General features: G+C 43.1%; 1 long non-coding RNA gene across 1 annotated transcript; it reads right to left on the bottom strand.

Moving 5' to 3' along the window:
- Positions 1–13217: 13217 nt before the first annotated feature.
- LOC308457877 lies at positions 13218–19635 on the bottom strand. Its single transcript, XR_013977130.1, has 2 exons — positions 19467–19635; positions 13218–14218 (listed from the first exon to the last, which is right to left on the bottom strand). It is a non-coding gene; the product is annotated as an uncharacterized lncRNA (long non-coding RNA).
- Positions 19636–21588: the final 1953 nt, after the last annotated feature.

Below are 21588 nucleotides of genomic sequence, written 5' to 3'. Positions count from 1 at the left end.
CTCTGATTTTATAATATAGTTCTCCAGCTACTGTAAGTACTACACAGAAAAAATGTATATAATTGGGTAAATTATCCAAACAGATGTATATATTTGTACAGGGGTATACAGGGGTATCTCGGGTTAAGTACTTAATTCATTCCGGAGGTCAGTTCTTAACCTGAAATTGTTCTTAACCTGAAGCACCACTTCAGATTAGTGTGTTTAGGATTGCAACCTAATACAGTGGTACCTCGGGTTACATACGCTTCAGGTTACATACGCTTCAGGTTACATATGCTTCAGGTTACAGACTCCGCTAACCCAGAAATAGTACCTCGGGTTAAGTACTTTGCTTCAGGATGCGAACAGAAATCATGTGGTGGTGGCGCAGTGGAAGGCCCCATTAGCTAAAGTGGTACCTCAGGTTAAGAATAGTTTCAGGTTAAGAACGGACCTCCAGAACGAATTAAGCTCTTAACCCCATATACCACTGTACTTTCGTGCAAATATATGATAATTATATTCTACATTTTCTCCCAAGTCTTCTCAAAGTGTTTGCCTAAGTTAGCCAGTTTTCAGCCATAATAAACATAAAAGTGGAAAAACCCATGAATAAGGCCACTCTCAGATGAGGTTAGATGATGTTGCATCAAAGCAAGTGTTATCCCATGCTAGCTAGTGCCTTTTTCTGCTGCATTCTTTATCACAAAAAATCCAGTGTTTGGGGGGAGCGAGCTTTTTGAGCAAGAGCACAGCACCAGCTGTAATCGTACAACCTGAATTTGCCAGTATGTGATTGAGTAAGAAGCAGCAGATAGCAATTCAGTTCCCTTCAAATTTAATTTCTGTTTCCGAAAGGAAGCAAGTAAGATAGACTTCTCAAAGGAAGCCGTTGAATAGCTTGCTGGTCACCAGTAAGAAAGATAGTTTAAAAGCATGGTGCCTATATGATGGTTTGGCTGGTTGGTTGTAAACCTTGGGTTGGGGGTGAGGTTATGATCTGGATGGTCTTTGTATCCCAAGATCTTTGGAATTCAGACCGTGCAGGGATTTAAAAGTCAAAGCCAAGAACTGCAATTAGCTGGTTTGTTTTTTTAAAAAAAACGTTTTTCAAATGTTGCTTGCATGAAATACGTTAGCAACACGGAACATCTTGACAGTGGAAGAGGAATTCTCCAGATCCCATATTATAAAGACAGCGATGTCTTTAACCAAAGTGCCATCAAATAACAAGGGAAAGGGACAGTTTTAGGGGCTCTCCTTACACAAAGTCAATAAATGTTTGTATCGTGCTGAAAAATTACAAAAACTCTTGACAGCTATATTGTAAAAGGAAGATTTCTTGGACATTTCCTGTCAATATAAATACACCGTGTCGACATCCGAGCGCCTTGTCATGCTACCTTTTCATAAACACAGTCTCAAGAGCTTTAATTATCTTTTCCAGCCATCAGTATTTGCATTTTGGTTGTCTCATGGTCTTTCATTGCTAATGTGTCATGTGTTTCCATCTTCCCCCATGTGGGGTGACAACTGGTCATTCTTCATTAATGAAATGACAAGTCTCTTACATTCGCGCAGCACTCAAGAGTGGGCTTTGGAAAGTGGAATTGCAAGAGAATTTCTCTGTGGGTCCCCTATGGCTCAACAGAACACTTCTTCATCCAAATGCCATTCTATTATCTAGCACAGACAACATAGGTGGAGAGAATGCTGTTGCACCCTGGTCCTGCTAGCATCTGGTTGGCCACTGTGAGAACAGGATGCTAGGCAAGATAGGATTTGGCCTGCTCCAGCAGGGCTTTAAAGGTAAAGGTAAAGGAACCCCTGACCATTAGGTCCAGTCGTGACTCACTCTGGGGTTGTGGCGCTCATCTTGCTTTATTGGCTGAGGGAGCCGGCGTACAGCTTCCGGGTCATGTGGCCAGCATGACTAAGCCGCTTCTGGTGAACCAGAGCAGTGCATGGAAATGCCGTTTACCTTCCCGCCGGAGCGATACCTATTTATCTACTTGCACTTTGACGTGCTTTCGAACTGCTAGGTTGGCAGGAGCAGGGACCAAGCAACGGGAGCTCACTCCGTCGTGAGGATTCAAACCGCCGACCTTCTGGTTTAACCCACAGCGCCACCCGCATCCCAGCAGAGCTTTACTTGCATGTAAAGACACAGATCTTGGGGGTTCCCTGTTTGAATATCAGCCAACTAGACACAAACTGTGATACGGTTGAATACAAAACAAGCTAATACAGTAGATGAACTTGAAGACATGGCAAAATTGCTGGAGCAGTAAACAGGCAAATGAATAGTGCTAGGTTGTGGTCTTTCCCCCAAATTTCTCAAAACTCTTTCCACTGTGAAAGGTACGTCCATTTTTCTGCCTCATTATCTAGGCTCCTTAGTGGATGTGGAGTTGAGCTTACCTTATTGCTCCAAAGATGATAATTGAAGGTGTTTATTTCTATTCATTAAACATTTCTTGAGTGCTCTGCAGTCTCCCCAGCAGCCTGCACTTCCTGATCTAAAAAAGTCACATGGGAGAAGTTACACCATGGCATCGTCCCCTAAGCTTTAATTGAAACATGGGATGCTGAGGAGGCTGGCTACCAAGTCGACATCATGGGGTTTTCAGGAAGCACCCAGGAAGGCTGCAGAGTGCAGACCACCACAGAGATGATGTATAGAGTGAAGGAAAGGACTCTCACTCCATGACTATATGGAAAATGACGTAACTGCAGCAACAACCATGAGAATTTCACTGGCAATTAAATAAATTTTGAATGCGCTTTTGTGATGTGGTGGTTTAAAAAAAATGGACTAGTGAGCCGTGTAAATTTTGAAGTATGAGAGACCACCCATAATCTTTGTCCAAGTTTTTTTTTTTTTTTTTTAATCAAAATAGACATAATGCTGAATCGGTTGATTTACAGGATTTTGTCCTTGTGTCTTTGTCCTGACTCAGATGATTCACACTGGCCAGAAAATGGATTTCACTATGAAGAAGGGAATCAAAGTGTGGAGAAGTGCCATCTTCAGCCAATGGGACCATTGTGAATCCAAGTTAGTCATAAAACTTAACAAATGCTTGAAACATTTACAACTCTCTGCAAATGTAATGGCACCTTTACCAAATACTTTTATTAAATTGCAAATTTTATGTGCCATAATGCCATGCACAATAAATTAGCAATGCCCTTATCAATCTCATGGTGAATATGAAGGCAATCCGGGGAGGAGGGGGGAAGAAAATCATATTTATTGTTAAGGATAAATAAAGTAAAAAACATTTTATTGCTTTGTGACAGAGGATTATAAAATACCTTACAATAATAGAGCGTACGCCACAGTCCATAGAAGCAAAGGGATTGTCTGATAATGGAAAGAACTAAAATTCAAAGCGTGGGGGAAAGAGATCATGTCTGGAAGTATTATACAGTATTAAATCTTAAAATATTCCAAAGAGGGCATCATAAAAGCTTTAAAGAAATAAAGCTTAAGCTCCAAAAGACGTGAAATTGTTGAAAGCCTTGCTAGTGCTGCCATTGATGTGACTGAATGGGTTGATGCAGGCCTAATGCCTAACCATGGTTTTTTGCCTTAATCCAGGTTAAGATCTCAAACATATGGCGAAACGATGGTTTAGCTTGACAAGTTAAATCCCACCCCTGGGGTGTGCATAGCACGTGACACTGACAAGACCTGTAGATCATTTTGCTTGTCACTGCATCATGGTTTGATTTGTTATTTATTTGTATCCTGTGCGGTTTCTGACAGTGCAGTCCTACACATGGCTACTCAGACGTAAACCCAACCAAGTGCAATGGAATTTAATGCCAGATTAGTGTGTTTAGGATTGCAACCTAATACAGTGGTACCTCGGGTTACATACGCTTCAGGTTACATACACTTCAGGTTACAGACTCCGCTAACCCAGAAATAGTACTTTGGGTTAAGAACTTTGGTTCGGGATGAGAACAGAAATCGTGTGGTGGCAGCTCCGGCGTCGCGGTGGCAGCGGGAGGCCCAATTAGCTAAAGTGGTGCTTCAGGTTAAGAACAGTTTCAGGTTAAGAATGGACCTCCGGAACAAATTAAGTACTTAACCCGAGGTACCACTGTAGTGTGATCCAACTCACATGCACTCAGAGGTATACCTTGCTGAATTCAGTGTTGTCCCAAGTGGGTCTACTTTGGAGAAAAAACCAATCAGAGGGACTTACTTGTGAGTAGACATGTATAGCAGGGGTGGAGAGCATGTGGCCCTCCAGATGTTGTAGCATATAATGTTGCAATCCAGCCTTTAAAAAAAAAAAAAAAGACATCCAGTGAGAAATATCCTGCCATTCCTTTTTTTAATAATAATTTTTATTAATTTTAACATATAAATTATAATACATACCACAAAACTTTGTTACTTATACAATCATTCTGGACTTCCATCAGCACCTATGATGATCCACCATTTTAACCATTTCTTAAATTTATATTACTTTTAAATATCTTAACTAATCATCCTCCCCCTTATCCATTTTTGCAATAATTCCAATAATACTCCTCACAAAACTTCCGGCAAACCTACAAACGTCGTCTGGTCTTCACAAATACTTTTCAAATAATCCGTAAATTTACTCCCGTCTTCTGTGAATTTCTGGTCCCGCCGATTTCGAATCTTCCTGTTAGTTTATCCAGAAATATCCTGCCATTCCTCTATGTATTTGGTTCTGCCAAGGAACCGCTTTCATTGCCAAGAAACATCTCCTAATGTTCAAAGAAAATCTGCCCTCTGTAATATAAGCCCATGTGATCTAGACTGTCTTCTTCACATCTGTGACCTCTTCTGTGGGACAGATGCAGCTCCCTCAACCTGTCATCAAAGGACTTGTTTCCCATCCCTCTGACCATCTCTGTTTTCTTCTGGACTTGTTCCAATTTTTCTATGTTCTTAAAGTATGGCACCTTGTATGGCACAGTACCACCAAAAGTGGTCCTTGTGGTATTGCAGCTATGTGTGATGGACGCCTGGGGCATCGAAGCTAAAAAATAATGAGAGAGTTTCTGATAGATCCCTCTTTCTGAAAAATAAAATGATCTTAAATATTAATGAGCGCATAAGACCCTGACGATCTCAATGCAAACATTTTATGATTATCTGTACAATGCTTCTGACCTATGAAGATCATTAATTTCCAACCTAATAGCCTATCTGCTTCTGTACAACTTCTAAAGCCCGATTTGTCAGATTTGTATTATACAAAGAATATTGCTAATTATGTAAAACATAATGGGATGCTGGGCTGCATTATAGAAAAACAGGGAGGAAAAGTAGATAATTATCAGTATTATAAAATCTTCAGTACCAGGAGACCTTAAATGCTGTACGGACAAATGAAATTGTGATCATCTAGTAATTTCTTCATCTGACAATGATTGCCCTTTAGGAAGAAATTGATATAATTCCCATAGTCTTTAATGTTTAAGCTTTTGAGAAATTACAATGATTCCCCCTCCTCTCCCCTTCACTTAAAAATATAATTTTCTGATTAGAAACCATTGCGGCTTTCTTAGATTGAGCATTCTCAGTTGTTCTCATTTATTCCTTTTCATCTGCCTGTGCTTTATTTACCTCCTCTTCACTTAACAAGATAACGACTAGCCTTTTATTTTTAAAAACACTGGACAGAATCCATCCACTATGAGAAAACACAACTGCACAAGTTTCTGTAGGCCTTGCACCAAGGTGAGGTGCCCTGGATCAGCTATCAAATAAATGAACATGTGAATTTGAACATTCTGGTGAATCCTCAGGACCCAACAGCACTTAAAGCATTAGTATGCCACTTTATATGGTCATGGCTTCCCCCACCAAGGGTTTTGAGAGTTGTCATTGTTTGAAGACGCTGAGAGTTGCTACGAGCCCCCTGTTCCCAGAACTACAATTCCCAGCATGATTTAACTATCAATCCCTCTTCCCAGAAAACTCTGCTTTAAATATGTTGTGGAGATCGGGGGCCTAAGATCAAGATATGTGTTAGATACTCAGGTGCAAGAAACTACAGTGATAACAACAACAACTTATTATTTATACCCCGCCCATCTGGCTGGGTTTCCCCAGCCACTCTGGGCAGCTTCCAACAAAAGATTTAAAATACATTAAAACAGCAGTCATTAAAAACTTCTCTAAACAGGGCTGCCTTCAGATGCTTTCTAAAAGTCAGATATTGGTTTATTTCTTTGACATCTCATGGAAGGGAGTTCCACAGGGCAGGCACCACTACCGAGAAAGCCCTCTGCCTATTTCCCTGTAACTTCACTTCTCTCAGTGAGGGAACCACCAGAAGGCCCTTGGTGCTGGACCTCCGTGTCCGAGCCGAACGATGGGGGTGGAGATGCTGCTTCAGGTATGCGGGGCCAGTACATTTTACCAAGTCAGAGTATTGATCCATTTATCCCAGAATTTTCTCTTTGCATTGGAAGCATCTTCACCTACTTGGTTGGCTCCAGAATGAGATTTATACCATCCTGGCGTCTCAAATTTCAGTAGCACCCTGTGTGACACTGGAATCTGGTGCCCCCGCCTCATGCCTTCCATTAGACACCATAGTTGCTGTGCCTGCTATGGCGCCCCCAGAAGCTCTGTGTCCAGTTTGACTGGTCATACTCCCCTAGATCTGCCTTTGACACCACTTATGCACCAGTCCTCACCCAGTTGGTTTTCATCGACAGCAACTCTTCAGTATACTAAGTGAAGCTGGCCCTACAGTGCCAGAGAGGCCCTTGGAAGCAATTGTGTCAGTGACAGAAATCAGAGTGAAATTTGATTTTCAAATTCATATTTTAAAAACAACAACACCAATACCAACACATCCATTTGAAGATGAAAATTAAGTAGAAAAATCACAGGAAGTGTAACAGCAATCATCCTATGAACTTGGACAGTTGCAGTATGAACTTAAGATGTGAGTATCAGACATTCAGATGCAGTGTCCAGATGTCAAAATAGCACCCAACCAGATGTGTCAAACTCTTCAGAAACAGTATGAAGAAGAACAGATGTAACATAAGAAGGATGAACAAGCTTAAGATGTGCCAATTATAATTCAGTAGGGTTTTCCGGGTTTCTCTGAGTAGTATTTATTTTTTAAAAATCCACTGAGTGAGTGATTGTGGCAGCCTGTAACTGACGAAATCTTCTGGAGGGGTAATGGGGGGGAGTAATTAGAAGAATGAACTAAAACTGATATATTGTTGTTGTCCATATGAGTCTGGCATGCCTCTAGTGGATCAGTGCTTTAATTAAGAAAGCCACTAAAACCGCTTATTAGAAAAGACTTCTTAAAAACCCGCCATGCTTGTTCATTATCAATGGCTCATTGTTGCTAGTTCATTACCATAGAGCTGAGTGCAGTGAGGTCAAGTTTTGCAAAAGGCACAAAGAGGATTTCCGTCATTTCAACCTGCTCATCTGTTTTAACTTTTTATTCCCCCTGCCCCAAGCTAGATAATCACTATATTGTTCCTACAGCACTATGCCAGGGAATGTTTTGCTCCCCCAACTTCTGGTCAGGATGGTGGGACATGAGAAGTGAGCTGGTGTCCCCACCCTTGAAGAAGCATTTATAGCTTTCAGCACTCAACTGGCCAGCCCTCTCTGGCACCTTCTACTAACTAAGATGGACAAGTCGTAGGCTTCACCTCTCTAAGCAACTTCTCCACATTGTCAGATTGCGCAAGATGAGATTAATTCATCAAAATTGGGCAAGTGGCTCCTTGCTTCCGTCACAGCATTGGCAGCTGCCCCAGAGGGTATAGTTTGTGGTACCTTATGCATTGTGACTTGCCATTACTTTTATTGATTGTGGTTTAGTAATTCTTTATTGTAATTGATAAGTGTAAACTGTTTATTATTTGCTGATATTTAATTTTACTGTTTAATATTCGATTCTAATGGATTGTTGAATATTGTTTTATTTGATATAAGTTGTTTATTTTAACTGTGACTTTTTTGTATTGGATCAGACTGTTCATATTAATGATTGATGTTTTATTATGTTTTCGTATGTGTTGGAAGCCATTCAGAGTGGCTGGGGCAACATAGCCAGCTAGGTGGGGTATAAATAAAATTATTATTACTATTACAGTGGTACCTTGGTTTAAGAACAGTTCTGTTTACAAATGATTTGGTTTATGAACTCCGCAAAATCGGAAATAGTGTCCCAGTTTGTGAACTATACCTTGGTCTAAGAACGGAATCCAAACGGTGGAAGGGCATCAGCGGTGGGAGGCCTCATTAGGGAAAGCGTGCCTCAGTTTAAGAATGGTTTTGGTTTAAGAACGGACTTCTGGAACAGATTAAGTTTGTAAACCGAGGTACCACTGTACTACTACTACTACCACTATTCTCCCTATGTAGACCTGGAGTGGATGTGAATGGTTTTATCTGCAAAATGCTTTGCACATTTTTCACAGCATGTTGCCACCATTTTATCTCACCACTCTCTAGCAGAGAAGAACAACTTCTTTGTTGCCATCACTGCCGTGGAATAAGCCTTTGTTCAGATTTCTCCCAAGTCTTCTTCCTCTGATGTTGTAGCTTTCTACATAAGTGGATTGTTTTCCCCGAGCTCTTCAGATTCCCAAGGAGCCTGACCTATGTGGAGCATGAGAGAGTGCTTTGGGGTGCTCATGTCAGCTGCCTGGGGCCATCTCCCCATTCCACAGATCAACCATGGATCCAGCAGGATCACCAGCACAAATGGTTGGAAAGTCCTCAGAGCAGTCAGGAACCCACCTGGATCCACCAGTCTACAAGGGTGTCCTTGTAGAGGTTTAGAATTCCAGCTAATCTAAACCCTATTGAGATCTGGCCATGATAACAGAGTTGTTTTGAACTTTCTTCCCCTGGATAACTTTCATTCTGCTCAGCCAAAACTACATTGGGATTGTGCCATACTATATGTGGTGGGGAAGATATTGAGATACAATTCTAGGCAGCTCTTGATCAGCTGGCCTGAGTGTTGAAGTCCATCAACACAACTAGTTTGGGGGAAGTCAACATCACTTCCAGGACCACATCTATCAGCTCCGAGTGATGGATGGCAGGATGGGCTATCCATCAGCAGACTTCTAATCATGTCTTAATGCCCCACCACCTCCTGGTGCACATACTCCAATCTTGGAACTACCAGACTTTCAACAAGGGGATGGATTCATGGTAGATCACTGCAACTCCACCTGTTGGACCAAACCCTCTGCTGCACTTGAAAACATGGCGGGTACAGTTACATCAAACTGATCTCCCTCCATCCTTGCTCAGCCAGGTTCTGGTAGCACATGTCAGATCAGTTGATTCATCCAGGATTAAATCCTGATCAAAATCATTTCCAATTACTGACCTGCCATTGAGCAGTGGCACTTATCACCCAATGAGTTTCCGCTAGAGCAGTTAGGAATCATAGCCATGAATTTTGTCAGAACATCCAGAGAATGTGAAAGCCAGTGGATGAATAAGTTGCGATCTGCACATTAGTCCAGAAGGTATGGATGTCTCTCTTAAACTGGGATATGCAAAGATTGAATTCCTCAAGCACAAGGCACCCCAGTTGCTATGCACCAGTATACCCTTGTCCAAGCCTAATGTGATGGGTGTTGGTTCTTCTGTGTGTTTGATTGACTACATTTCTTGCTATAGTAATGATATTTTGGAAACTGACATGCGTGGTGGATAGACCCTGCTTCCCACCCTGTCCCACCTCAGACTCATTTTCAGTTTGAGCTATGAAGGGGAAGTTCGGTGTTTGCTTTGCCTTGAGATGCCTCCCCAAAGAGACTGGTCCATGCCCTTTTGTGAATTGATTGTCATTTCCAGAAGGGTAGGCAGACTATTGTCCGCACTGATGTTTCAGCTCAGGGAAAGGTAATTTACCAGTGCTGAAATGTCACTTATGTGATCGGCATCACGAGTAGTGAGAGGGTACGTGTACGTAGATGGATGAAGGCAACACAATGGTCTTAAAACAGCTCACATTTTCCATGCACAATCAGGGGCAGGAAGACTTTAGTAGGTTGAGGCTGCTTGAAAATGTTAACAATCAGAGACAAAAATCACACAACCCTTTTCATGAAGCAGGAAGTGAGTGGTGATTGTAGAACAGGTTCAGCACTCATCTGTTGTTGCATCAGCAAAGTTATTTCCAGGCCCATCCAGAGGTAATCAAAGCTGTTTTCTGCTCCTGTTGCCAGAACTTTTGTCTATGTCACAGCTGCAAAAATTAGTACTGGATTTGCTCCATTAATAAATTTCAGTTCAAGTCTGTGCAGCATCTGCATTTCATAAAATTACAACCAGCATATGCACTTTTTTGGGGGGGGGGACGGGGTGGAGGGAGGACGCATATAGAGTTGGCGGTAGATGGGCTGCTGCTGAATAAGGAATTTCACCCAACTCCTATCCTCTCAATCTAAAGAGAATGAGCCATTCTTCTGATCTTGGTTGATCTCTGCAAAGTGTTAATTGAGAAAAGATTACTGCTCCTGCAGAGAGCACAATGCACAGACACTCCAAATAAATTGATAGTGCATTTGTAATCAAGACTCAAAGGCTACCAAAGGATTAGGTACAAAATCAGAAAAGTGTTATTATGAAAAGGAAGCCAACTAAAAAATCTAGGAGCTATAGAATCTCCTCACCTGTCAAATTAACTAAGAAATGGAAGACAAAAGGAGAGAGGGCATAATCAGAGTGCTTTAGAGGAAAATCTTAAGCGACTCAAAAATGCGGGAGCGGACAAATGTTAATGCAGTTGCTTTGTTCATGATCATATTCATGCAGGAGGCATGTCCTTGTACAGACATTAACTCTACCCATTTGGCTTGCCGCAAAACAATCCACTTATTTATAAATAGAATAAATAGAGTTGTGGCCAAAGGTTTGCCTAACACAAAATCAGATGCAAATATGTAGGCAAAAGCTCTATAGATACTGGTGCAAGCAAAGGGAGTTTCAATAAGACTTTCAAAGTTTCTAAGGTGGGTCTTTCTCCATCTTCCAAGGCTGATGTGAAACTCCATCTTACAACTAGACTTGATATGAATTTTAAATAGGAATGGGGAACATGTGATCCTTCAGATGCTGTTGAACTCCAATCCCCCAAGACAAGCAACTTCTGGAGGGCAACAGATTCACCATCCCTGGTGTGGAGGTCCTTGACTAAGGCAATCCTGCTTTGTGGACTTAGACTCCACAGCACCAGTCTTACATTTGAGAGCAAGGACCATGTCCTCTTCCTCTGCCAGCGATGTGGAGACTTGACTCACCCCTGCTGCAAGTCTTGGCTGCTGCTTGGGGACCAGGGCACATGCCCATAGAAACCAATATATGCATTTTGCCTCTCTATTCTGGGTGTGAGTGCAATGTTATCAATCCTATCAAAGAGAGGGAGAGTGGTGGTTTGGCTGGATTAACTCATATTCTCCATAGAATTCCATGGGAATTCTTTCTGAGTATAGAACTGTGCTGCATGTGGGTTGCAAATGATTCATAAGGACATATGAAGAGCCTGCTGGATCAGACCAATGGCCCATCTAGTCTAGCATCCTGTTCTCACAGGGGCCCAGCAGACACCTGTGGGGAACCCGCAATCAGGATTCGAACACAAGATCAAACTACCCTCCTGTGCTTTCCAGCAACTGGTATTCAGAAGCATTACTGCCTCTAACTGGGAAGCGCACTTTCTTCTTTTTCTGCCGTTTCTGCATGGTCAGAGGCAAAATATTCATATCTGTGCAAGTGAGTGAGTGAATAAGTGAGTGTGTTTGTAGGACAAGGAATAGCAAAGCAATGTGGGAGAACTTTCATGCTGAAACATACTGATAACATCAATGGGAGGATGTTAAGTCATCTACATAATTAAATAGCAATTGGCCTTAACCATTACTCATTATGGTGTAGCTTTTTGTCATTCTGTTTGATGCTAAAGGATGTTCAGCTGCTTGTAATTTATGGAGAGGCCTAATCTGTAGTGCTTACAACGTAATCAGCAAGGCAACAGGGTTTTTTGTGTGAAAAAAAATATTTTTAAGTTTAAATATGTCCTTGGAAAGCTTCTTGTTTAAGATGGGTCCAAGCGCTTTGGATGTGCCAAAATTAAAGCACAGGATCCAGAGTTAGGGTTGGAGGATCGTAATCATGATGGAACAGTGTGCACAGAAGTTCCTAGGTACCAGCAGGTAGGGACAGGGGCAGCTTGTTCCAGATGGACTTGCTGGGGCTTCTAGGAGGGCATGAGCCAATGAGATCACAGGGGCATGGCCAAGGAGGTTGGCTGATTAGCCAGCTGTCCTAGTTATACACAAATGGTTTTTCTGCCTATATAGACACATGATGAGACCCCACTGCAATACTTTTGGATTGGGATTGGTGGAGTAGTGCAGAGAGCTGATGGGCCAGAGAACAGGGGATGGACAGAAATATCTAGAATCCTCTTTGAGTTCAAATGGATGTATAAGGGGGGGATAGGAATGTGTAGATGGGGAGCAATTAAACCAAAAACAAAGTTTGACATTCTTAAGAGGGCTGAGCCCCAGTAGCCAGGCCTCTTTCAAGAGCTTCTACTGAGATGGGTAAAGTCCAGATTCTCTCCTCCCCAGTTGGTGTAGAACTGGATTGAACCAAGGGACCCAGAAGGTTCATAACTTAATGGCAGACTATGTGCTGGTCATGCAAGACGTCACAGATAACACCCGTCCTCCAGAAACAGACAGAACATGTTTGGGGAAACATCCTGACTGCAATTCTAAAGAGCCACTGCCAGGGAAGTGTTTCTGGTGCCAAGTCCCTCATGCAATTAGCTCCTACCAACATACCCATCTCCAGAGGGTATGTTGGGGTATGTCTGCAAGTTGAAGCTTCTACACAGCTATCGGGGCAGCTCCACATACAGTATATTTCAGTAGACAGGCACCGAGGTCACAAAGACATGGAATCCCTTCTCATGTGATCTAGCTTTCGTAGGCCCCCCAAATGCCAAGCTAAACACACTGATAGCAACTGGAGCAGCAGCAAGGCATGACCCTAGCGGGTTGGTACATTAACCCGCCATTTGCAAATCACTGATCTAGCATCTTTAACAAACAACATGAGCATCTGATGGCAATTGGTGAAATTGGGTCAGGCAACCCATTGATGAGAGATTCTATAATGAATTCGCACATCATTAGCTTTGAAAGAAAGACCACATGAGAACTTTGGAGAAGGCTTTTATCTTCGTTTTCAAAATGCTTGTCTAATATATTAATAATCATGGATAGAAATGAAGCATAATTTACACCCTCTTCACTGAATGAGTAACTCAAGAAATTATCTAAGGGGAAACAAGATATTGAACGGTTGACTTCATAGGAATCATTTTGAGAGGCTGCAAGGAAGGAACAGCAATGCTTGACCTGGAAGCGGTGTGAATCTAGGAGAGGTTTGATCTCTGCTCCACTCATGGGCAGCTTCATCACTGAAAAGCAAGACAAGCAACTGTTCAGTGGGGCAATTCTTTTAGGGGTGTCCCCAGAAGAAGCCCAAGAAGATTGCCATGAACAGTTCATACTCTCTCAGCCAAAATTTATTTGCAGGCCTAGCTGCTCTACTTCATTATGTTGCCCCTTGTAGATGTAAATGCCATGGATTCTTGCAATCTCAAGCTAATGGTTTGCTAAAAGGGTGGGGAACCTTAGGCAGGAAACCAACCACAGGCTGTCTCCAGGTCACACCCCTTACTGGCTCTCCTTTACATCACCCTTGGGTGCCTGGAATGTATCCTTGAGCTCTGATAATGCCTCTTGTGAGCTCACCTGGATGGAAGATACCAAGGAGTGTGGGAGACAGAGTGTAGCATTTCACTCATTTGCCACTCGTGGCAAAATGTCTTGGACTGGCCCTGCCTATCACTTCATGGATGTTCACAGTAGCTATCTATGACAGCAGATGTGTACATTTTGTGCCCTGAGCAGGCTGATGATCTCTCAGAAGAAACGAAGTCCACCATCAGCAGGACACCTCCTCTGGGAGAAAATGCTTTCAGAATTGTGAAGCAACAAGCTGGGCACAGGGAGATGCTCTTCTTGAGAAGTTTGCTTGCAGAAGTGGTGCCTTAGGAACCAATCATTCTTTCCAGTCACTTTAATCAAGTTCCCTATATTTCAAGAGTGTTAGCAGCATATATTTCATTTCTTCTTTCAAAAAGCCAGGCAGCTGAAAACAACAAAAGTGCAATATCAGCTATGAACCCCCAGTGAACCACAAACTTAAAGACCTAACAGATTCATCACAAATGGTACATATTTATGAAACTCCCAAACATTTGAACTATTTAGGTTGACGGAAATCTGCCATTGAATATAGCAATGGATTTCCCCCCTTTTATATTAAAAAGAGCTATATGATGATGCAGCACTGAGATCACCAACATGATCACTTGCACTTGCAGAGACCTTCCCTGGTACCCACAGGGTATATTCTTCCTGCTGAAATTAAGCCTGTTTTTTTAAATATTAAAGTCAATGTGATGGCATGTGCTTGGTTGTGCTATGTGCATTTGTGGTGTCCACAACAGTTTCTCTGAGTCCAGGGGCCCAAGAAGGTTGACAAGCCCTGGTTCGATAGACTTCTCACCTGGCTCCAGTGGGCAGAAGATTTTGAGAATGCAGAGATTTTGAGAATGCACATCTCCACTAAACATTGGGGGAAATAGTGACATGAGCTGTTTGACAGTAGAAAAGACCATCTCAGGAAGTGGCGCACTGTGCTACACACACGCTCTGTATCCTCCGTCCAGGCAAGCAAGAGACGTTATCAGAGTTCAAGGGCATTTCCAGTCAGCCAAAGGCACTCAGTGATGATGTAAAGGAGAGCCAGAAAGGGGTGTGCTCTGAGAAGAGGGGGAACACCCTGCAGATGGCTCCATCCCTATAGTAAACCATTACCTCAAGGTTGCAAGAGACCATGACATTTATAACTCTGCAGCTTCCCTAGGAATGAGCAGCAGAAGTGGCAGGCAAGCCCCTGACCAAGCTCTGTGTGGGGATAATGCAAGTGGCCATCCTAGTTGAGCTTGGTGGCCAAGGGTGGCAGGAGGGGCAGCGGCTGGGACCTGTGCACTCCTCCTCCTCTCCCTCCTCCCCCTCCTCCTCCTCCTCCTTTGTCCCGTGGCAGCCTCCATGGGGAAGCCACAGCCTGAGGCTGCTGGGTCTGAACCTCTGCCCAGGCTGTGGTGGCATCTTTGGAAAACTGCATCTTCAGCTGGAGGAAGGAGTGGCTAAGGCACGCACAATGAAGACCTTCTCTTTCCTTTCCAGACCTGCCTTCCCTCCCAGCTGCCCCCAGCCTGCCTCAGCGAGGCTAACAGTTGAGATGGTCCTGGTGGCAAGCCAATGGATTGCTGGGGAGAGAGGCTGATGTGCAAAGTCAAGGTTTCATACAACTCTCATGACCGCCTGGTCTTCAGCTTGAGAATGGCTCTTATTTCAGGCAACACAAAGGAGTGAGAAGGAGTGTTCCGTAGAGATGACCTATTAGAAAGCCATGTTTATGCCCCTGCCGGTACAGCGGGCTAATCAGATATTAAAGTGATATTATACTTGACCTTAGGAGATAACTTAGCCTGTAAAATTTCCTTTAGAAGGTCATGAAGAGCCCCTGGGGATTCAGTTAATCCACAGGACATCACAAAAATGTCCTGTCTCCACTTGATACAAAATCTGTTTGAAATTAGACCGAAGTCATGTGGTGCACAGGCTGGAGCAGACTTAGCTTATATCATCACAAAAAGTGCCTTGCGTTGAGTTAGGCCATCTCGTTTGACTTCTAGCAGAAGAGAATACTTAACTGCACTAACAGAAAAAAAAAAAAAATCACCCTGCAGACATCTATGCAGTCATGATAGCAATGGGTGTTTCACACATGGCAAGTCCTTGCAGACCTAGAAAATATGCTATATTCCAGGAATTCCCTAAATACGAGGGGTGTGCATTGACTCTGTGGGGGCCATGAATGAATGAATGAGATTTGAGGGTAGTCCCAACAATCCTGAATAAGACTGAGGCATCAACAAGGCGCAGTTATTCTGTAGTCTCTGTTGTCAGAAAAAATGAATGGCCATTTGTCTCTTCTGAGAAGCTGAACCAAATTTAATGGGGGAAGACTTGGTGTTTGTGAGGTGATGGGGTGAAAAGTGTGAGAATCTTTTGTTCTGATGGATGGATCTAGCTTTCAATCACATTGCATTGTTTCCCCAAGGCTCTCCAATCACACTGATCTGGCGAAGGGAGTGAAAAATTGGATTATTTTTTTCCACATGTGGATCCATTACTTTTCTTTTGTTTAAAGAATCAACCTTTAAAGTTGTCTCCCCACCCTCACCCCAAAAAACCTTGATGGATCTGCATACAATATGGCAGAGTTAGTCTATACTTGAAATAAAAAAAATAAAATGTCCAGTAGCGCCTTAGAGACCAACTTAGTTTGTTCTTGGTATAAGCTTTCGTGTGCATGCAGACTTCTTCAGATACACTGAAACAGAAGTCACCAGATCCTTATATATAGTGGGAGGGTGGGGTGGGGGTGTCTCATTACATATGCTAATCATCTGCATACTATCCCTTGCTTTTTCCTGTAGGACTAATTGCAGTCGTTAACAGTTGTCAACAGGTTTAGCATACCCACTGAGTCAATCAATCAATCACCCATCTCCTACTACCCTTCTGAGAAAACCCCCACCCCACCCTCCCACTATATATAAGGGTCTGGTGACTTCTGTTTCAGTGTATCTTCATTTTTTCAGGTGGCTGGGTAACAGGGCTTTGACTCTTGATCCTCCTTACTTTAAAACAATTAAGAAGTAGGCTGAGTAGTGTACATTCAAACTTCAGCTCCCGAATGCCTTGGGAGTCCCATGTTCTGGCTCCCAAATGATCAAAAACTGGAAATGAGTGATCCGGTTTTCAAACTTTTTTTGGAAGCAGGACATACAACACAGCTTCTGCTATTGTTTCCGGCATGCCTGCGTAATCGGGAACCAATTGGAAGTTGTGCCTTGGTTTCTGAACTTTTCGAAAGTCGAATTGAAATGGATTCCGTTTGACTTCCGAGGTGCGTCTGTATATTCCTGCTTGCATACTTTTTGGTGTACATTTCACAACAACATCAACAGTCCTGGGTGTGCAGCTAAGTAATGTCATGTGTCCAAAGTCACTGGCCCACATAAATAGAAGGAACTTTTCAGTTAAGAACTCAATGGAGGGAAATAGGATACGATTGAATTTAGTGGGGCTTCTGCAGCTTACGCCATGCCGTTCAGCATCCGGTGCTGCTTGAGATGTCATCTGCAAAAGTTTAGCCTGAATCATCCTAAGATCAGTGTATCGAAACCTCAAAAAATTGGTAGGATCAGGTCTCTCGATTCCCATAATCTTGGCATTCCTTCAGTGGGCCTTTGAAGCTGAGTGCAGCAAGTCAATGATTTAAGGAAGGGGCATGCTTCATTAAAGTCTATGCGTATGCTGTTTGTATTAACCACACATGCGTTTGTCACTCCTAATTGGGTGCTGAAACAGGCGGATGCAACTCACAGTATGACTCCCTGTGAGCTGTCATAAACAGAAATCGAAAGTGGTGCCAGATTTTCTAAGGGTTGACAGCCAATGATTAGGTTGTTTTAAGACATCGGACAGACAGAATCCCCCATAACATCTAAATGCATGGATGCCGTGTGAAATCTGTCTTGAAAGGATCTGTGACTTGTGCTTGTGTTCATTCATTATGGCTACATTTTAAACAGGGATGTGTGAAACACTGACTTTATTTCTGCCTCCTTGGCATGTTGCGTTCAGGATATTTATTCACAGTAGTGGGTATGTATTTCCCCACCCTCTATCTTTATATCCTATCTTTAAGCTGGGATAGCTCAGTTGGTAGAGCATGAGACTTTTAATCTCAGGGCCATGGGCTTGAGCCCCATGTTGGGCCAAATATTCCTGCATTGTAGGGGGTTGGGCTAGATGACCCTCGGGGTCCCTTCCAGCTCTACCATTCCATGATTCTATTATTCTCTCTGCTTTCATGGAACCCAAGGCAGAATACATGTGATTCCCAAGTGGTCTCCCAACCAGACACTGACCAGGCCCGGACCTGCTTAGCTTTGGTAATGTAGTGGCCTTGTGTGCCTCCACACCATGCAGTCTGCAACTATGGATATCATTTTATCTGCAATTGGTTATATTGTGTGTCCCACACTCCTGTTCTGGGCACTGCATTTTAAGAAGGACATTGGCAGACAGGAGTGTGTCCAGAAGAGGCTAACAAGGTTTGAGAGGGGTCAATAAATGAAGGCCCAAGGGAAATGGACTAAAGAGGGTTTGTTTGTTTGTTTGAGCCTAAAGAGAAGGTGGAGGGGAGCTGCTTTAAAATGTTTGCAGGGCTGAAGATGGAGAAGGCTTGTTTTCTGTTGCTTTAGAAAAAAAGGAGAACTAGAACCTATGAGTTGACATTGAAGCGAAGAAGAGTTCAACTAAATGTTTCAAAAACGTCCTAATGGTAAGAATGGTTCAACAGTGGCAGATGGTGGGATGTCCTTTACTACATGTATGTAAGCAGAGGACAGACAGGTATTGGTAAGGGTTTAGAGTCCTACAAAGGGTTGGACTAGATGACTTCCAAGAAACCCTTGCACAATAAAAATTGATTTAGTTATTTGAAGTATTTATACCCCATCTCTTTAGCAAGAAAAGCTCCTAGAATGGCTTACAAATCAATTGAAGGACCATGGGCCTTACTCAGAGGTTTAACATCTTTAAAAAGACATGGCACTAAAGGAAAAGGGGAGGGGGAGGAAAGAGGAAAGAGGAAAGTAAGCAAGCTCAGGCACCACATTCTCAATGTTACAAGGTTCTTGGGGTTTGGGGAGAATTGGGGATAAAAATGAGTTTTCACACATGCAACATATTTGCAGATTGCTACTGCATGTACCGAGATCATGGGGATTTTGTGTGCAGAGCTTACACATGTGCAGTTGTACGCACAATGCCTCTGGACAGAGAAGGAACAGCAAGGGCACTCCTGATTTTCCCTTCCATGTGTTTAGCGACAGTCCGCCAAGAGCCAACTCTGTCACTGTATCAGAAGGGCTGCAAAGGAGCGTCCACAGAGGGAGAATATTTTCCTCAGGTTGCTGAAGATCACTGGCCTCTGAGATGCTGAAGATGCTTGCTTCGCGGGTCATAATAAGCCAAAATGTCAAGCTCTGCGCCGGTATGAAAAAACGGTATCTCGAAATGGGTCTGAATTAATCAACTAAACAATGTGCAAAATATCCACTGGCAAAAGATGAAGATGACATGAGCCAGTAGCCTGCAAGCTCGGAAGAAGCCAAGGCTGCTCTTCTACCCAATACCAGCAAAGCCATGTTGAAATGATTGGAATCAATTTATAACAGAGAGTTACTGACCTTTTAAAAAGGTTGCCGGTCCATTTATATATCTCCTGTGGTGCTCACCTCCTTTATTCATGCTTAGCATATGCTGTCACTCTTGCTACATTGCCTCACAGTTCCTTGTTAACTTTCTTTGGAGTATGTACAGCACATAGACCTGCTGAACTGTCTTTGAAGGTGCTGTCAAGCTAAAGAGGAAGAGAGAGAAACAGACAGACACACAGAGAAATGTGTTGTTCTCCCCCCTTTTTGGATGCCATAGTTCCAGTTCTAACACAGATTTTGCTTTGAAGGAGAGGGATGTACACCAGGTGAATAAAACATCTATTAGTGATGGGCACAGAATTCCCTTGTGAATCTCCGCTTTCATTTTTTTTTTAAAATGAAGCCAAGTTTCTAGTCCATAAGATTGATGGGAATGATGCCCCTCTTAAGAACATGCAGAGTAACTTGAGCTACATCGCCAAGATGCCTCTCATCTTAACAGCAGCTTACAGGGACAGATTTGTCAGCCTTCCACAATTATCTGCTTCCATTTCTGTTGGTGTTTAGGCAGCCATGGATAGGAAGGTGTGGCAGAGCTGTTTACCTGACCAGGTAAACCACTGATGCTTAATAGGTGGGAGCAGGGCGAGGCAGTGGTGGGGTCAGCACAGTGCAAACACACAGCTGAGCCAACGAAGTGCTCCTGCCAGTGTGATGTTAGCACACCACCCTCCCCACAACTTCTCCCTTCCAGGTAAGCTACAGCCATTCACCTGTTGGGAGCTCAGGGAAACATCTCCATCCCAGCCCACTGTCTGCTACTGGGTTTGGCACAGGTATGCCCGTGGTTCGTCTGTATGATAACCTGTGCCAGGAAAGAAATAGAGAAAGAAAAACATTTTATTGGACATCCTCAGCTTCCATTGCTCTCTACAACTATACACACCAAATTATGCCTCGAAGGCAAGCAAAGGCACCTCTCATCACTTGACTAGTGACTACAAGTGACAGACGTACCTTCTGACATTGGGATGGGGGGGGGAGCTGAAAGCTAAGTGGTTTACGTAATTAAAATCTTAAAAAGATGCTTTTCCCAGCTGTTGCTTTTGAAGTTGTCCTAGGTTGGTGGCTAGGAGCCAGCATTCAATTAAGATTTTGCATTTTTCATCAACAGGAGTTGGTGTGCTGTATTATGTCAATAATTCCCTTTAAATTAATCTTTTTTTAAAGATATGGAGGCAGTAACAGGTGTCCAGGCCGTCAATTATTAAAGATGGGCTCCACTGAAAGTAGGGCTGTCCCAGGGTGATTTGTAAACCATTTGAAGTGCAAACTAATTTTTTTTTTTTTAACAATACCCCAAAGCCACTCAAACTGAAACTCTTCCTCATTGGAAAGTTAGCTTGGCCTGTGCTTGATTAATTCCTAAGAGTTTGGTTTTTAAAAAGAGGAATGTGGGTTCTGGTGCTCAGCCTTAAATACCTTTGATGGTAATGGCGTCACACACACACACACACACACACACACACACACACACACACACACAAAGGCAACTGCCCATCTTGGCTTGCAGCTGACCTGAATAGCTGATGTGTCTGTTACCAGGTTACCCTGCCCTAACTTTCTACCAATATTCTTGCAGACTGAGACTCTCGGAAGACACAATAAGTACTCCTAGACCAGGACCTGTGCCCACAACAGGTCCCGTTCTGCTGTGCTGAAAACCTAAAGATCAAAGGGAATCTGAGCATCATGCCAGCTTCCATACCTGCCTTGTACACCTTCTTTCAGACGACTTTCAGCACAGCTTCAAGAAATGCTTCCCACAGAAACAGCTTTCAGGTTCCTCAGACCACCTGCCAGGCACTTCATGAATAACAAACTCTGCACTTTCTAGAATGTACATTCATGCACAGTCTAGAACCCAAAGTTGAGGGGGCAGAGGACTTTCACCATCCCTAGGCATTGACCATGCTGCTTTAGGTGCCATGGCTTCTCCCAAGGACTCTTGGAGATTGTATTTTCAAGAGGGTGCTGAGAATTCTCTGATAGAAACCCCTGTTTCCTCACAAAACTATTCCTATGGATAAATAAAAAGGTAAAGGACCCCTGGACGGTTAAGTCCAGTCAAAGGCAACTATGGGGTTCAGCA

This window comes from Podarcis pityusensis, assembly GCF_964106645.2.
Source record: "Podarcis pityusensis genome assembly, chromosome: 10".
NCBI classification, from domain to species: Eukaryota; Metazoa; Chordata; class Lepidosauria; order Squamata; family Lacertidae; genus Podarcis; species Podarcis pityusensis.
Note: the sequence above shows the minus strand (reverse complement) of the source record. Positions and strands in the feature narration are given on the sequence as shown.